Source organism: Drosophila yakuba, chromosome 2L (assembly GCF_016746365.2).
Source record: "Drosophila yakuba strain Tai18E2 chromosome 2L, Prin_Dyak_Tai18E2_2.1, whole genome shotgun sequence".
Taxonomy (NCBI): Eukaryota; Metazoa; Arthropoda; class Insecta; order Diptera; family Drosophilidae; genus Drosophila; species Drosophila yakuba.
In genome coordinates this window covers 4528493-4543554 of record NC_052527.2, presented here as the reverse complement: position 1 = coordinate 4543554, position 15062 = coordinate 4528493, and the positions used below count along the sequence as shown (strand labels likewise).

Below are 15062 nucleotides of genomic sequence, written 5' to 3'. Positions count from 1 at the left end.
TTAGCTTAATTAATTAAGCCGCATCTATCTCTTAAAATACATAAATGAGTTTTACAAGAGCTATACCCTTTCCCTACCCTCAGCAATTGTTTTAGGGAATTATTATCTGGGATCAAAACGATATCAAAACGTTGTAAGTCGCAGGATAATGGACTTGTGGCTGCTGTGTGTGTGAGTGTGACCAAACAGTTCGGATTAACCCAGACCTGCGAATTTATCCTTGGCATTTAACAATGCTTGACTTGCCCAGGATCTCTGTGGTTTTTGCTGCTGCCGGTGGAAACCGCGAAACTGCGCTTGTTGAATTATTTAAGACACACAAGTGCGCACCGCCCTACCAACCAACCACCCATCATGAAGTACAAGGATAATGCCAAGCAGATAAAAGTGGCCGCAATGTAGCATACATTAAGGCGTCGGTGGCGACGCCGCCACTAAAGTCCTCTTTGGCAGCGGCAGCTTGATTATGTCTCAGGACTCAGGACTCGAGACCCGAGTCACTCCGCACAAAAAAGAAATTAATTAATTTTTAAGCGTAATTAAATGCAAAGCAGCACTTGGTGGCACGGCTCACAGCGCCCTTGCCCTTCCACGCCTCACTACACTGAAAACATTGGTACTCTTGAAGTAATTAGCTCAGCAGTCAGATTAGATTAGATGTTGAGATATTATTATAATATGGTGATACGCGGACTTGTCTTAGACCCAATAATGATTATAATTATCACCTTGATCTTTTTCACCATTTCACCGATTTTGTGAGCAGTGTTAGTCGACCTGGCTTTGTTTTTCCGCCCATGAAGGCGCAAGGCTAACAAGTGGGTGGTCAAGGACGCGAAGGATGCGCGCCAGTAATATTTTTCGGGCCACGAACATTTCTCGAAGGAAGTGATTTCTTTGAAATGAGTTTCGAGCCTCCATCGCCGAACATTTTTCCTTCACGCAATTAAAAATTCCACTCAAAGTCGGGGCCCAAAAAAAAAAAAAAACAAAAAATAAGAAAAAAGGTTATCCACTCGAGCGCAGTTAATGGGCTTCGAGTTCGGTTTCAGTGGGATTTCATTTAATTTTTTTTCGCTCCTTTCGCTTTTTTATTTTGTTTGTGCTGACCCTGCGAATGATTGGCAAAGGGCAGAACGCCCCAAGGTGGCCGGAACTTTGTCTGCCATTGACTTTTGCATGTGGGCTGGCCAATCAACGCCCAGAGCCCGAGGAACCAGTGAGAGGAATCCGGGAGGTTCCCAGTCAGGAGGTCAGGACCTGGTCCCCATACGAGACCCCTGAGAAAGCCAAGGAGCAACAATGGAGCTCACCAGATTTCGATTCACATTCAATTTTGATGGCTCGTTTGGCTTGGCTTTGCTGCCTTTGGTCAATTTTACTTTTATGTGTGTAGTCATCAGCTAAATGCCTTCCCAATATGTTGTATAGTATACCAATCTGGCCCGTTTGTTTGGCATGTACACATGTATTCATATAGACAACGTGCTCGTGCCGAATTTTTGGTTATTTTTAGGCGGCTGCACACAAAAAACCAAAACAAAGCCAAAACTAAATTCAAACAAAGCGAAACGAAACAATTACGCGCCATAGGCTCTCAGCAACTGTCAGTAGTCGCCTAATGGACTCGAAGCCCAATCGATCCAAAATGCTTTTCATACATACTCAAAATGTAGAAGGGGCTCAGAAATAGCCAAAGCAAACTATAAAATATTAAGTAATAATAATAACTTATGATGAAGTTGATTTGAGAATCCTTGTATTTTATTTGATAATTAAATTCTATTAGATTTTCCAACAACGTGAATGAATTTTTAATCCCCATTTGAATTAAAATCACTTGAAAATATTTATTTAATGGATTTTTTATTGCCGACCATGAGCATTCTCCGACCACATATTGATCGGATAAATATTTGCCGTTTTCTTTAATTGTTTGCTAGTTGCACACGCCGGAGCAAAAGCGTTTTCAATATGAATTAAGGCATGTCAATATGGTCGGAGATGTCCATAACAAAAAGATATATCTGGCTGTGAAGCTCCTCCAATTCCCACCATATAGTCTATGTTGATGGTTACTCGGTCGTGGCCCAGTTCATTAATGGACAGTCGGTGCAACTGCATTGGCACCTCCTCCCTTTCCACCGGCCACACAATTCAATTAAATTTATGCCAATGCCAATGTCCGTGTGCTGCTGGCCTCTGGCTGTGTTTGTTTTTGTCTCACACGTATGTCAATAGCTGTTTTAAGTTAATTAATCAAAGCTGAGCCAATTTTTTGCCAGACGTTACCCACATTTGTGGTTTGCGAAATGATGCGGTTGCCGCTTTAGATACCCACCTAAAATGCACTGCTCATTTTGGGGTAAATATATTCTTAATTTTAAGCAATATATGCATAAAAAATATAAATATTTATTTGTTTTGAATGTGTTTAGTTTTTAAAATTAGAAATACATTTATATAGTCTTTACACTTTCTTTGTGCCTTTAAATTTAATATATTTATTTTTATCTCGCATTTGACATCTTCTTTCCGCATCGTATTGGAATTTCGTTGGCATTTGCAGCCTTGGGACATAAATCGAACTTTGTAATTTAAACGTCATTAGTTTTCGCAATTCGTAAACAATTTTGCCTATTTTACCATAGTTCTCCGTTGTTTTAGCTGCTAGCCGATGATGATGATATTTACATTGGTGTTGGTTAAATGATTTCGTTTTGTTTCGGTCTTCGGATTGGTTACGTTCAAGGTAAACGTCTATACTACTTGATACTCGTATATACTAAGGGTAAAAATGTAATTTTCTCTTCGCATTCAACATAATGATTATAATTCTGTAATTAAAATCAAAGCAATCAGCATTAAGTAGCAAGTAAATATATTTTAAGTGTATCCATCAGTATTTTTGGCTGATTTTGCGGCACGTGGCATGGCCCACTAATTGCCACTTGAGAGTGGAATCCCAAAACTGCGACCGGGTCAAAGCCGAGTCCTTTGTCGGGCCTTGGCACCCAAAAAAAAAAAGAAAGAAATAAGAAAAAATCAAATTCACACATTCGCAGGACAGAAATGTGGGACAAGGAGGCGGGACGTGGCGACACAATTGTCCTTGCAAGGACACACAGCTGCCACGTCAACGTCTTAGCCAAGGGCTGTGCTGCTGCTGGGAAATATTGATCCGTTTTTTAAAAAACTGCTCAGCAGCCTGGCCAGGTGAGCGAGCCAGGCGTGGCATTTATGAATTGTGTGCCGTGTTTGTTCGCAGGCCACGCTGCGTATACGCGATGTTTATTGATTGTGTCTGATGCGAGGCGATAAGAATGGATTCCTTTACGCCACACTGCCACAAATAAGTTGTTAGTCACAAATCACAGTTGGCCCTCCGTGTTACGTTCTAGTTTATTGAGATTTTTCCATAGCAAGGCTGCTGCAACTGTTTCCTGTGCTCAATGTCATCGACATTCAATGCAATTATGGCAAATTTCCGATGACCCCATCTCCCAAAGGCGAAAGTTCAATTACGTATTCAATTTGCGATTTCCACAGAGCACTGTGATAGCAAATTGCCAATGCCAGAGCCCAAACAATTTGAATGTGGATGTGCTGTGTACGCTTGTGTATGCTTTTATCGCCATTGCCTCTGACTTTCCCGCCCGCAGGCTCTCACCTGTGCAGACAGGTAAGCGATAACACAAACGCAGGGAAATGCGCACGACCAGGTGAAACTGGCGAACAGGCGAGCGCTTCGATTGCAGCGACAAAAGCCCATCGTCAACGGGCAACGGCAACGTGTCGAGCATAAGTAATGTTTATTTTTTATGTACATACAATTTTATACACATATTTCCGCTCGTTTTCGGGGGCCACATGCATGTAAAACGCGCTTCAAAGGAGGCAGAGAAAAGGCTGCTTGGCAAACATGAAAATTGGAAGAAATAAAGCAATGATAAAGTAACCGAAATATCGATGTATAGGTGCTGGAATTTGAAAAATATTAGCTCAAACGTTCAGAGCGTACTCAAACTTGTCTTGCAATATTGTAAAAGGGAACAAAAGGCAGCATTAAACTTCGTGCTTGTAATTGCGGCTCGGAGTTATTTTCCATATTAATTTTCAATGGCTGTAAGCTCTGCTCCTGAACTGCAGCGTCCTTCATTTAAATGTTTTTTCTCGAAGATTTCGGAGATGTAGTTAATCACCCTCCGCCAGCTCTCAATTATCTTTTCTCGGCGATTGCAATTGTGGGTCAGTTGCCCAAGGTTGTGGACCCAAAGCCATCGCCATGAAATGGAAACGGGTATGAGTCCATGACCGGAAGTGTGTCTGCATGCAGCGGACGGACGGGCATGTAAATGGGCTATGGACACGTGCCAGAGGACAGCTGGAAACAACAAATGGAAATGCCATTTCAATAATTTATGCCCGACAATAAGGAGAAATATATTTAAAGGGATCTTAAAAAGCATCTGCCATATCTTTCGCATGCTTAATAGCCGAAAATAATTCTCCTCCAGCGAAACAAATGCTCCAGGTGATGGACGCCCACATCCAAGCTGAGGCCCAAACTCACATCACTCATACGCCACGTGCAGCGCACTGCTGCCTGTTCTGCTGTCTGCTTGCCAATCTCTTCTGCTCTGTTTTTAATTAAAAAATGTTAATTTAAAGCTGCGAACTGGCATGGTCCCGTGAAAATGGCATGAAATAAATGAATAATAAACTGTGCACCAAGTCTATGTTACTCGAAATAAAGACTTATTTGGAATTGAATACATTTCAGAAATTTACGGAGTTTAGTATAAATCTAAAATAATTTATCCAGGTAAACTAATCCTTGACAATATACAATTAAGTGAAAAATGCTAACGGCTTTAAGCTATGGCTAAGCTAGTTTGCTGATAAACATGTAAGTAGTTTTAAGTAAGCCTCTGGCAACATGAAGTGTGTATTCAAATGCATTCATTTGCCAGTGATTTGCCAGAAAGCAGGTCATTTATCAATTGTAAACACTTGCATGCGAACAAAGAACCGAGTACTCAGTACTCCCAAAAGTATGCTATGAAAAATTGCACCGAAAATGGTTGCACGGAGAAATAAAAATGAAAATCAAAGGCAACGCCAATCGAGAGTGGAAACCACACGAAGGAAAAGTGATACAGTGAAAGGAAACGGCATTGCTTGGGTGCAAGTGCAAGTCCTTTTGTGTGCTAGTGAGTATCTGTGAGCAGCAAATCAAATTAAGCTATCAGATAACCGTGTAAACTCTGCCAAGCAAGTGCAGTTTGCAGCTCGCAGAGCCAGAAATTTTGCCTTGATATTCGGCACAAACGCAGGACACACATAGCTCACATATATCAATGAGTGGCAGCATGAAAGGAAATGATGGAAAAAAATAGAGGCAGCCTGAAAAAACACACCAAAAAGCGGCAAAGCAATCAGGGAATCTGTGTGTGTGTGTGTGTGTGTGTGTGTGTGAGGCTCTATGTATGAGTTACTGCAGCACAACTGACATGGCAAATCGATAGAACTGCGTTAAGCCAACGCCAACAAATGCGGTTTGATAGTTGGTCTATTTCCACTGCTCGCCATTTGCACCACCGCATTTCTGGTTGATTTCTCCAATTGTTGTACTCAAATTGCCTCTGGCTTAACGAAAAACAGTCTAAATGGCATAGTTCGGCCTAAATATAAAATATTTACTGAGAGCTTACATTAAAAATGAATTAAACTAGCTGTATAGAAAAAATAATAAATAAATTACCGGGCTGCTAAATGAAATTGTATTAAATTTATAATAATATTATATTTTGATTTATTTGCATGTCAAATATTTATAATTCCGTTGAATATTTTGTTCATGTTTTCAAAGGAATTATTCTGCAGCTGTGTTTAACTTAAATATGTCCGCAAAAATAATCCCCAACATTTTGGATGCCAGATGGAAATACCATTCTCATTCATAGTGTGAAGTGTGCTAAAGATTATAATCTTGAAAGTGTAGAATTATGTCAGTAGCAATCTGGACTCAAAATGATGTTATAAACTTGTACAAAATGTGTTTTCTTTTGCAATTGAAGGAGAACTTCTTCTGCAGACGAAGGGGAAAAGTCTGGGCTCAGCATAATGCATTTATGCAACCTAAAGCTTCTGTGAGAGGTCTTTTTATTTTTCGCCTGCCACAATGACACCCACACAGGTGCTTTTTCTGGTCGTTTGGCTGCCTTGATTGCAAAAGTGTCAAAGGTGGCGATTGACTTTTTTTTTTATTTGGCCTACGAAGGCTGCGCGAAATGCGTTTATCCAAAACGGGAAATGTCACAAAATGGCTGGCATAAAGGGAAAATTGCGAGAATTGCAAAAAGGCCCCGTCAAGGTTGAGGGCGGTGTAGAATATCGCCTTAAAGTGCACAACAAGGGATCGGTGGTGGGGTACAATGTAAAGAGAATTTAAGGACAATGGGGCCGGGCAACTTAATGCCAACAGCAGGCAGTTAATGATACTCATCATTATCGGGGACCCAGCCCCAAACCCAGATCCAGGCCCAGACCCAGAGATCCAGAACGGCTTCTTATCGCACACACAGTAGCACATTCATTAAAGCACGCGCACGTATACGCCCCGTTGGCCCCGCCCTCGAAGCCAGATTACGTATACGCCCGAGTGTTTGTCAGCAGGCGGATCGGAGCAGGAGGTCCCAATGCTTAGTGACAAAAATATCGGAGCAGCCTTGGCTGAATGTGAACGTGTACGTAAATGTGGGTGTGGTAGGGCGTGCACTTAAATCTGTTCTTGTTTCAAGTGCGCACGGAGCACGTTTTAGCAACGGCTTCGGTTCATTTTAAGTGACGCTTACACGGCACGACATCACGGCCCCCATTTTCGCATTTTGCCTCCCCGGTGGCATTGCATAACTTGTTGCTTTAGTTTGCGCTTAACTTTGCTCTCAATGAATTTTATAGTTGCGCCTGCCAACCAGCCAAACAGCCAACCAGCCAACCAGCCAACCAGCCAACATCCTGGCCACGCTCGTCCTTGCTTATATAAAGTCCTGTCTGTATCCGCCTGCCTGTTGCTGCTCCTGTCTGTTCTCGGGCCGTTGTGTGCATTTGGCTCTTAAATATTTAACAAGCGCAATTATTGAGTTCACTATGGCGAGAGCTCGGTTTGAATTAATTCCGAATGTTATGCAAAAATACTCGTTTGGAAACTTTTCGGGATAAATGGCCGATTGGGATCCGCCTGCAAAGTTTTCTTGCCATTTCAGAGAACCCAAAAAGTAAGACAACTTTACTGGTTTCGGATTCGCTGAAGCAAATTTAATAATGGCTTTGCAAACTGTTTTTAATGAGTTTTTCCCAGAAATTCTGGGATCGCTGAAAAAGAGTCGTACGTATTCTTCGCATAAAACTTTTTATGAGCAGACACCTGGAAACTTGCGGATTCATTTTAAAATTATTTCCAAAATAAACAATTTATGCAGACGGAGCGAAAGTTCCGCTAGAATTTACAGATGTCTATAACCAGATCATCTTTATTCGTGAAAAAAGGAATTTAAAAATCTATGTGAGCACAAGTTTTTATTCTCCAACTTTCCAGTTGTTAATTAGTTTATGATTGTTAACGTAACACTCTTTTAATAATGGGATGAATTTTCATTCCAATCACTTTTCATCAAAAATATACTTTGTAATTATACACACGTGTTCATTCATGGACAAATCACTCAATTAAACAATTAGGCTATATTTGAGTATTCTTGATTGCTTTTACACCTGCTCTAAAATGGGTGTGAGATATTTTCGATATTCGATATTTTTCTATTCCCGCAGTTGTTGGTCAATTTAACACCCAGTTAAGCTAACCCAATGAAATCCCTTTTCGGTGCACACACTTTTTATCAAATTGGCTCTACACCCGGGTGACCCCTGCCCCAACTGACCTCCGACATCAATTTTTACACGTGCTGTCAATCAGTAGCCCCACCTCTGTCCAGTTTGCGTTCGCGCGTAACCTCAAACGCCGCCCCACTTCCCGCCCACTGCCCACTGCCCTATGACCTCCACCTCCAATGGAAAACCCTGCTGTCAGCGAGCTTTTCGTTCTGATTTTGTGTGCTGCGAGCGTCGGGTGCTAGGTACGACCCAAGTGCCAGGCTAACTCCCAATGCCAGTGGCCACAATGCCAGAGGGGATTTCGTAAGGTATATTAGCTGCTTCGAAGTCCCAAATAATTAACACACTTTACATCTGCAAGAATGCTTTCAGAACATTTGTTTAATAGAATAAATGATTAGTACTTATTGGATTTGATAAGATAAAGATGCTAAATTTCCGTTCATGAAAATGAAGGGTATTAAAATGTATTGCACAGTATTTCGCCGCCTAGTTGCAGACCCTAATTTCATTTTCCCCTTTTTGGTGGTTGCCACGCACCAGCAACGTGCCAATTAATCATATTAATTTGTTGCCATTCGCTTGTAAATTTCTCGTATCGATTTTCGGCAGCCGTCGCACCGAAATGAGCCCCAAAAATTATGCAAATTTATGCTGGCTAGGCTCCGGTGAGTCCTTGGGCCTCGATGAAACACCAAAAATGCGAAAGAAAAAAACTGAATGGTAACCCGAACCGAACACGGCCCGCAGCCAACTGAGCAAACATAATTGTAACTATTTTATGGACAGCTCGCCAAAAATTATATTAAGCACGGGGCAGTAAAAACAGGCAGCAACGAGCTACCAACAAAATAACAACATCATCATTTACATCGGCGGCAGGAACAGAATCGACAACAACGAAAACAGCAATGGGAAGAACAAGCACAATGGTGGCATTTTAAAAATCTAATTAGCTGCTTCAATGGCGAAATTTAATTAAATAAGTTTGTGCAACTGCCGTCGATGCTGTAAAGTTAATTAAAAAAGAACTGTTGACACATCCACACATGCAGAGGATGTGCGGTGTAAACAAGTGAAGGCGAAGGATGAAATTGGAAAAGTGGAAAAGCACCTTGGGAAATATTCCTGCCACTTAACCAAGTTGAACTAAAGTTCTCAGCTTGCCGATGGGGCAAAGTTATGAGTGCTTGACTAGGCTGCTAAATTGATTTGGATTATCAAAGACAAATTGGCTAGAAAGCGATGATTTATACGAGTGGGTACACATTTCACCATCGATAAAACGCACCTTGTCCCATCGATACTGCTTTTATTTCCATGCGGATATTTATTGATATTCATAGCCCCATATCTTATCTCTAGTTTTGACAACCTTCCTCGCCCATAAATTGCCATTGGAGCCATTAATGCAGTTTTATCACACACCTACTAAAAGTTATGCATTTAGATTCGTTGTGTTAATTATTTTAAGTAATATTGTTCGATTTTATTGCATTTTCTGTGCAATCGAATATTTATATTTTCTTAAATAATTTATTCTCAATTTTTATTTTCACTATATTTGCTCTTCATTTCGCTCCTTTCTTGCGAAGGACATTGCAGTGCCATAGAAAATCATTCATTTGCATTTGGGATAACTAACCAAAAGCTGACTAAATCGTAACTTCATTTAAGTCTTTTTGGTAAGAAGGACTTGCGACAAATGTATACTGCTTCGTTGCCCATTCCCATTTCTCCATTTTTTTGTTTGCCACGCTTTGGTAGCCAGGATGTGCTAGACAGGATTCGTGCAACTTGGTTTTCAGATTTTTGGGTGGCAGAAAAAAACCTACTTGCGTTGTCCTTAAACGAATTAGGTAGAGCTTATGCAGGAACTCCCAGTAGTGACTACTTAACTAAGCAAAAAACTCGGGCTGCCATTAACTCTCAGATTTTATGCGAGCTGGTGTGATTGTGTGCGTGTGTTTTTGTGTTGTTCCATGATTCCTGCTCCTGTTCGTCCTGTTTTGCGTCTCTCTTTGTGCTGCTACTCACTTATTAATGAGTGCTCTCTCAGCCATCCCCACCCCCACTCCTGTTCCTCGTTTTACTCGCCACATTTGCACATTGCGCCAGCATGGCCTGCTCCACGTGGAGCTGCCAGGACGCCTACGCCGTTATCTGAGCGCCTGGCTGGCAATTCCATGCGCTTCTCACATACAAACAATCAGGATTGCGGAGGGGCACACGAATGGCTCACTCATACACGCACACACTGCACCACACAATTACAAACAGCGTTTTGAAAGGACGAAAAGAAAAAGCACGCGCCCGAATTGAGAAAAAACCTAAAAGACTGGGTACCAAATGTGGAATCGAAGAGGGAAATATCCTTCAAATAATATAAAATAAATTGTTTATTACAAAAATGTTGAGGCCAGCAATGTCATAAGCTTTGCTACTAGAATGTATTGCTTATTTGTGAAAACTTATTTCTTGTTTTACATTTATTAGAGTGTAATATTTTAGGATTTTCCAACGAGGGTATTCAAAAACTGACAACTACTGAAGGCCAAACGAATATCTAACTTTTTATTTAGTTTCACTTTTCGCCAGTCTCTTTTTGCCGCTCATTTTCCACAGAAAATTTCAAATGTGCAACTGTTGAGTATTTATTAGTGTGCTCCATGAGCATGAATGGTTTTCTGTGTGTGCGTGAGGGCAGAGGTCGGGGGTCAGGAGGGCTCTTTAGGAGTATGTTTCGGGTCTGGGTGGGTCTGGGGGTGTGAGGAGGGGTCTAGTACGGCGGACTCGTGCGGCTCCCCAGGGGATTTGCGCTTGAATACCATAATAGCGAATATATTCAAGTGCGCAGCGGAAAGTTCGGGGCGAACTAATCAAGAACCTATAAATAGGAGCCCAGTTCCCATGAATTCAGGTGGTTTCTGGTATTTCATATACTCGGCGTACTGGAGATCTCAATCAGCTTTTCATGTTTATGTTTTTCGGCAGTTGGCGAGTAAATTAAATATTGAAGAGCTCGAAGTGTGCGGCACGAAAGTGTGGAATCTTTAAAGAGATGATATTGAATAATTTTGTATATGCTTGAACACTGGATATATGTAAATGCTTTCTTAGCATGCTTACTCATGGTGATTGGTCAAATGCAAGAAACTTGAACCAACTTAACCAAAGCCTAAGTAATGAAATAACTAGCCGAAATAACAATGAATTAGTGCGTCTGTTCTATAATTAGAAATATGAATTAATAATTAGCAATTTCATTAGAAGATATTGTGTTTTAATTAATCTGTTGCTAGTGTATTCCAGCAGTTAAATTAATATCAGCTATTTGTTTCCCTATGAACTTTGTGGTAAAAGTGACCTTTCAAGAATTTGTGTAAAGAAAAACATATATTATTGTGACTTTACTGTACTCATTTCGCCAATTGATTTCGGCTAGCTATTGCTTTATTGCTGCTGAAAACAAGTTACCAGTGATCTAACTGCAGTTTTTCATTTGGCAAAACCCGTTTTTATTGTGCTAAAAGTTGGCTAAGCTAATAATTCTGCTGCAGTAGCACTGGCAGCGCAGTCGGCTTCATGGCTTATCTAATCTAAGTTAATCGCGTTTATATTAATGATTTTATGTTTATCAATATAATGAAGTGAAGAAGAAAAACATATATAGTATTTCTTTAGCAAATTAAACATATAATAGAGCATCATATGCATTCTATATATATTCTTCCACAATGGTATTATATTGGCTGAAGGCAAACACAATGCCGAAAGCAACTAATTTAACGAGGCAAACTAATGGGCAGGCGGGTGGCAATTGGGGGGGCGGTAAAAGTGAACGGACCCGATGACGTCGACGACAACAACAACAACGACGGAAAAGTCAGTACACTTTATTTAGTAGGGTATTATTTTTAGGCACGCGAGTATCAGCAATAGAGCATTATATTCCTGTTTCGGGTAGCATTTTTCACGTAGACTCCGTGGCGCAACGGTAGCGCGTCCGACTCCAGATCGGAAGGTTGCGTGTTCAAATCACGTCGGGGTCAGTTAAGAATTTTTTTGTTTTCAAATTCGTTATTTATTCCCTTTCAACTGTAGGGATATCATAGTAAAGTTTTCCCATAGATATATATTTAAGTAACAATAAAAGAAAACTGATCCCGACATGATATTTTCACTATTTTATCTTATAGATCATTAGATTATAACTAACCACCAGGCCATTTACAAACTACACTGTTCAAAGACTTTTCTAATTTACCAGGAATGTGCTTCATTTACATTGGCCCCATTACTTGGAATTCGTTTTCGCTTACGCTGCCAGCACACGAACAAATCAAACCAATGTCACCAATTACTCATCTATTTACAACTCACTGGGTCGAAATGATCTCTCTGAATCGGTTAAGAAACCTTTTCATTTAATTTGCAAATAAATCTTTTCAATTCGCTTAAGTGACGTTTTTCAAAGCTAAAATAAGTTGATGCGCCCTTGCTGAGACTAGTTTTTTGTCAATTAACCAGCGAAAAGTCAAAGCAGAAATCACTTAAAGTATTCAATTACAAAACGTAGAACATTACAACAGCACGAAATAAAAGAGATGAAACAGCTGGGAATATAGGGGAAAATGCTAGAAAAATGCTGGGAAAATGGGAAAATCAAGGCGAAGGGTGGTAGGAGAACCAACAAAGCGAATGGAAAAGTGAAATGAAATAAAACTGCGGGACGAAATGAAAGGCAGGGGCAGACAGGGACGGAAATAGTGTGCAAGGGGAGCAGCGATTGCAGGAATAACTACAACAACAGGTGGCCCCCGCATATGTTGCCGTTTCGCTGACACCGTCCGCTAGGTGGCGTCTGCTGGCATTTACCTCCCTCAATTTATTTCGCCTGTCACTGTTCTTCCGTCCCTCTCGCCCCTATCCACGTCCATGCCTTTCGTCCTTGTGAATGGGCGTTGGCGTGGGCGTGGCCGGGTGCCTCTGGCCTTAGAATAAATATACACTACCCACTTTCCCCCTTCCCCGTTTAAACAAATAATTGTTTTTTGGCCAGCCAACCAGCCATCCAACCACCCACCTCGCTGCTGCACTTTTTTGCAAATAAAGCCAAAGTTGTTGCCGCAGTTTAATCTTTTTTCGTCGTCGTGATTTCAACTGCTGCAGGCTGGCGGATGCAGCTGCTCCAGAAGCGCGGGGCCAATGCAAACAGGTCAGGTGAATGGCATACAGTGGGGAAGTGGAGCTGACCTGGCGGATCCTTGAAAGCAATGCCAGCCGGAGGGGTTTTCTTAGCTTGACTTGTGCAGTATTTGAAGGAACACAATATGTTTTATATTACATTCACCCTGCTTACAATGAATAGAAAGTATTTTAGTTATTGTCCTTTAACCATTTATATTAATTCACGCTCCTAAACTATTTTAAAATTGGTAGAAATGTGGCTTGAATACATAATTTGATAAGCTTAAAGTATCTTTTAAATATAATAAGTGGCTATTTTTGGAGACTTCGTAACAATCTGACAGCCATACTTCATCTCCTATAAAAAGCTGAATTTATCTCCTTTTTATTTGGCCCATTGTGCGCAGGGGAACAGGCAGTTGTTAACTTTGATTTAATGGCCACAATGCAATACCTGCTACTGCCTGTGTGTGCGTGAGTGTGTCTGTGTGGGTGTGCTCGACCGAACATAACTGCTCTTCTTCCCCTTTAACCCACTTTGAGTCCTCCAACCCCCGGTAGCCCCTGCTCCACCTCAACCCTTTCGAATCTGTCGGGTTGGCCGTGCTCAACAGAAGTGGCTACGTGCTGTGTTTGCGGCGCTCGAGATCCATCCGGATACCTGATGCAGTCTGCTACACTGTGCGAAATATGGAATCAAAAAAAATGTATAGACACATTAAGTCAATAATAGTTTCATTTTATGGAACAAATGCCTTTTGCCGTAAGTCAATTGGCTTTATTAACAAGTCAGCACGTATAAATTGTAAAAGCTAAAACCTCAGATGGTACAAAACTTCCTTTCGGTGTACGATGCCCGGCAACTACGTGATGCGGTCCTTGTTGTGGGCTTTTAATGGGTTAATAGCGCCAGCTGCAGCCCCCACCCCATTCATCCTGGCAATGTTGCAGTTCGGAGTGGCGAGAGCCATTGGCATTATGATAAATACACTTTTGGGGGGCGGCCGCTGCAACTTCGGGGGCGAATGGACTTCTAAATTACTTGGTGGGCCAAAAGTTTCGGACGCGTCCTGTGCCTTGTGTCCTGGCCCATGGCTATTGAATCAAAGCACATTTCCGGACAGCAATTTGCTCAATTGTGGCAAAAGTTTGCCGTCGTTTGCATAAAATGCTCGTTGCATCCTCGTTGTCGTTGGGCTGCAGGACAAAAAGTTGCAGGACCACAGAAAATGTGAGCTGCCTGCTGCAGACAATGCGCAATCTGTGCCAGGCACATGTCACAAGCACACAAACACTGGGCCGGGCACGTAGCAAGTTGTACTGTGTGCACTGTACAGTGACACCCCCCTATCACACAGACACATGCATTGACACACAAAGCCATAGGCAAGGCGCAAAAATGAGACGAGCTGAGGATAATGGAGATGAAGCTGCAAGAAGAGTGCACTGCGAGAAAAAGATATCCTAAATAGATATTATCTGAAAAATGAATGCGGACACAGGATTCCTTTGGAATTGGAGGACAGAATCCTTTCCCAGCTTTTGGAATCCAAAATGAATGGTAATGTCAGAAACCTACTTATGTTATTGGAGCTTTCTACAGTGCAATCCCAGTTTTTTCCCAACTACTTTAACTTAATGCAGTACTGCATTTTTTGTCTACAAACACAGCCGTTGCGAAACAAAAAGCTTGAGGGCGTTGTGTGGGCGGTGGGCGTGGTATGTAACTTTAATGGTGTCAGTAATTGTTAACTCAAGCGACGTTTATTTCCCGTGCATGTATGCGTGTTTCTGTTGCATACTTTGTGGCGCTTTCATTATACTTCTTTGCTTGGCACTTTAACGCCGCTGTAAAGGATACAGATGGTACATATGCGAACAAAAACAAACAGGAAGCACAAGTCAAGTGTCAGCTTGCAGGAAAGGAGCACTGAAGAGGGCTTTCCTCTTAATGTCATTTGTTGTGGCGGAATGCG

The 15062-nt window shown here is 41.5% G+C and overlaps 1 protein-coding gene and 1 non-coding gene across 3 annotated transcripts in view; both read left to right on the top strand.

Annotated features, from left to right (window-relative positions):
- The window catches only part of LOC6526820 (mucin-5AC), a 37269-nt gene that overhangs the window by 10628 nt on the left and 11579 nt on the right, over positions 1 to 15062 (top strand). The window lies entirely within an intron of this gene.
- On the top strand, positions 11877 to 11948 carry Trnaw-cca. Its single transcript has one exon. It is a non-coding gene; the product is annotated as a tRNA-Trp (tRNA).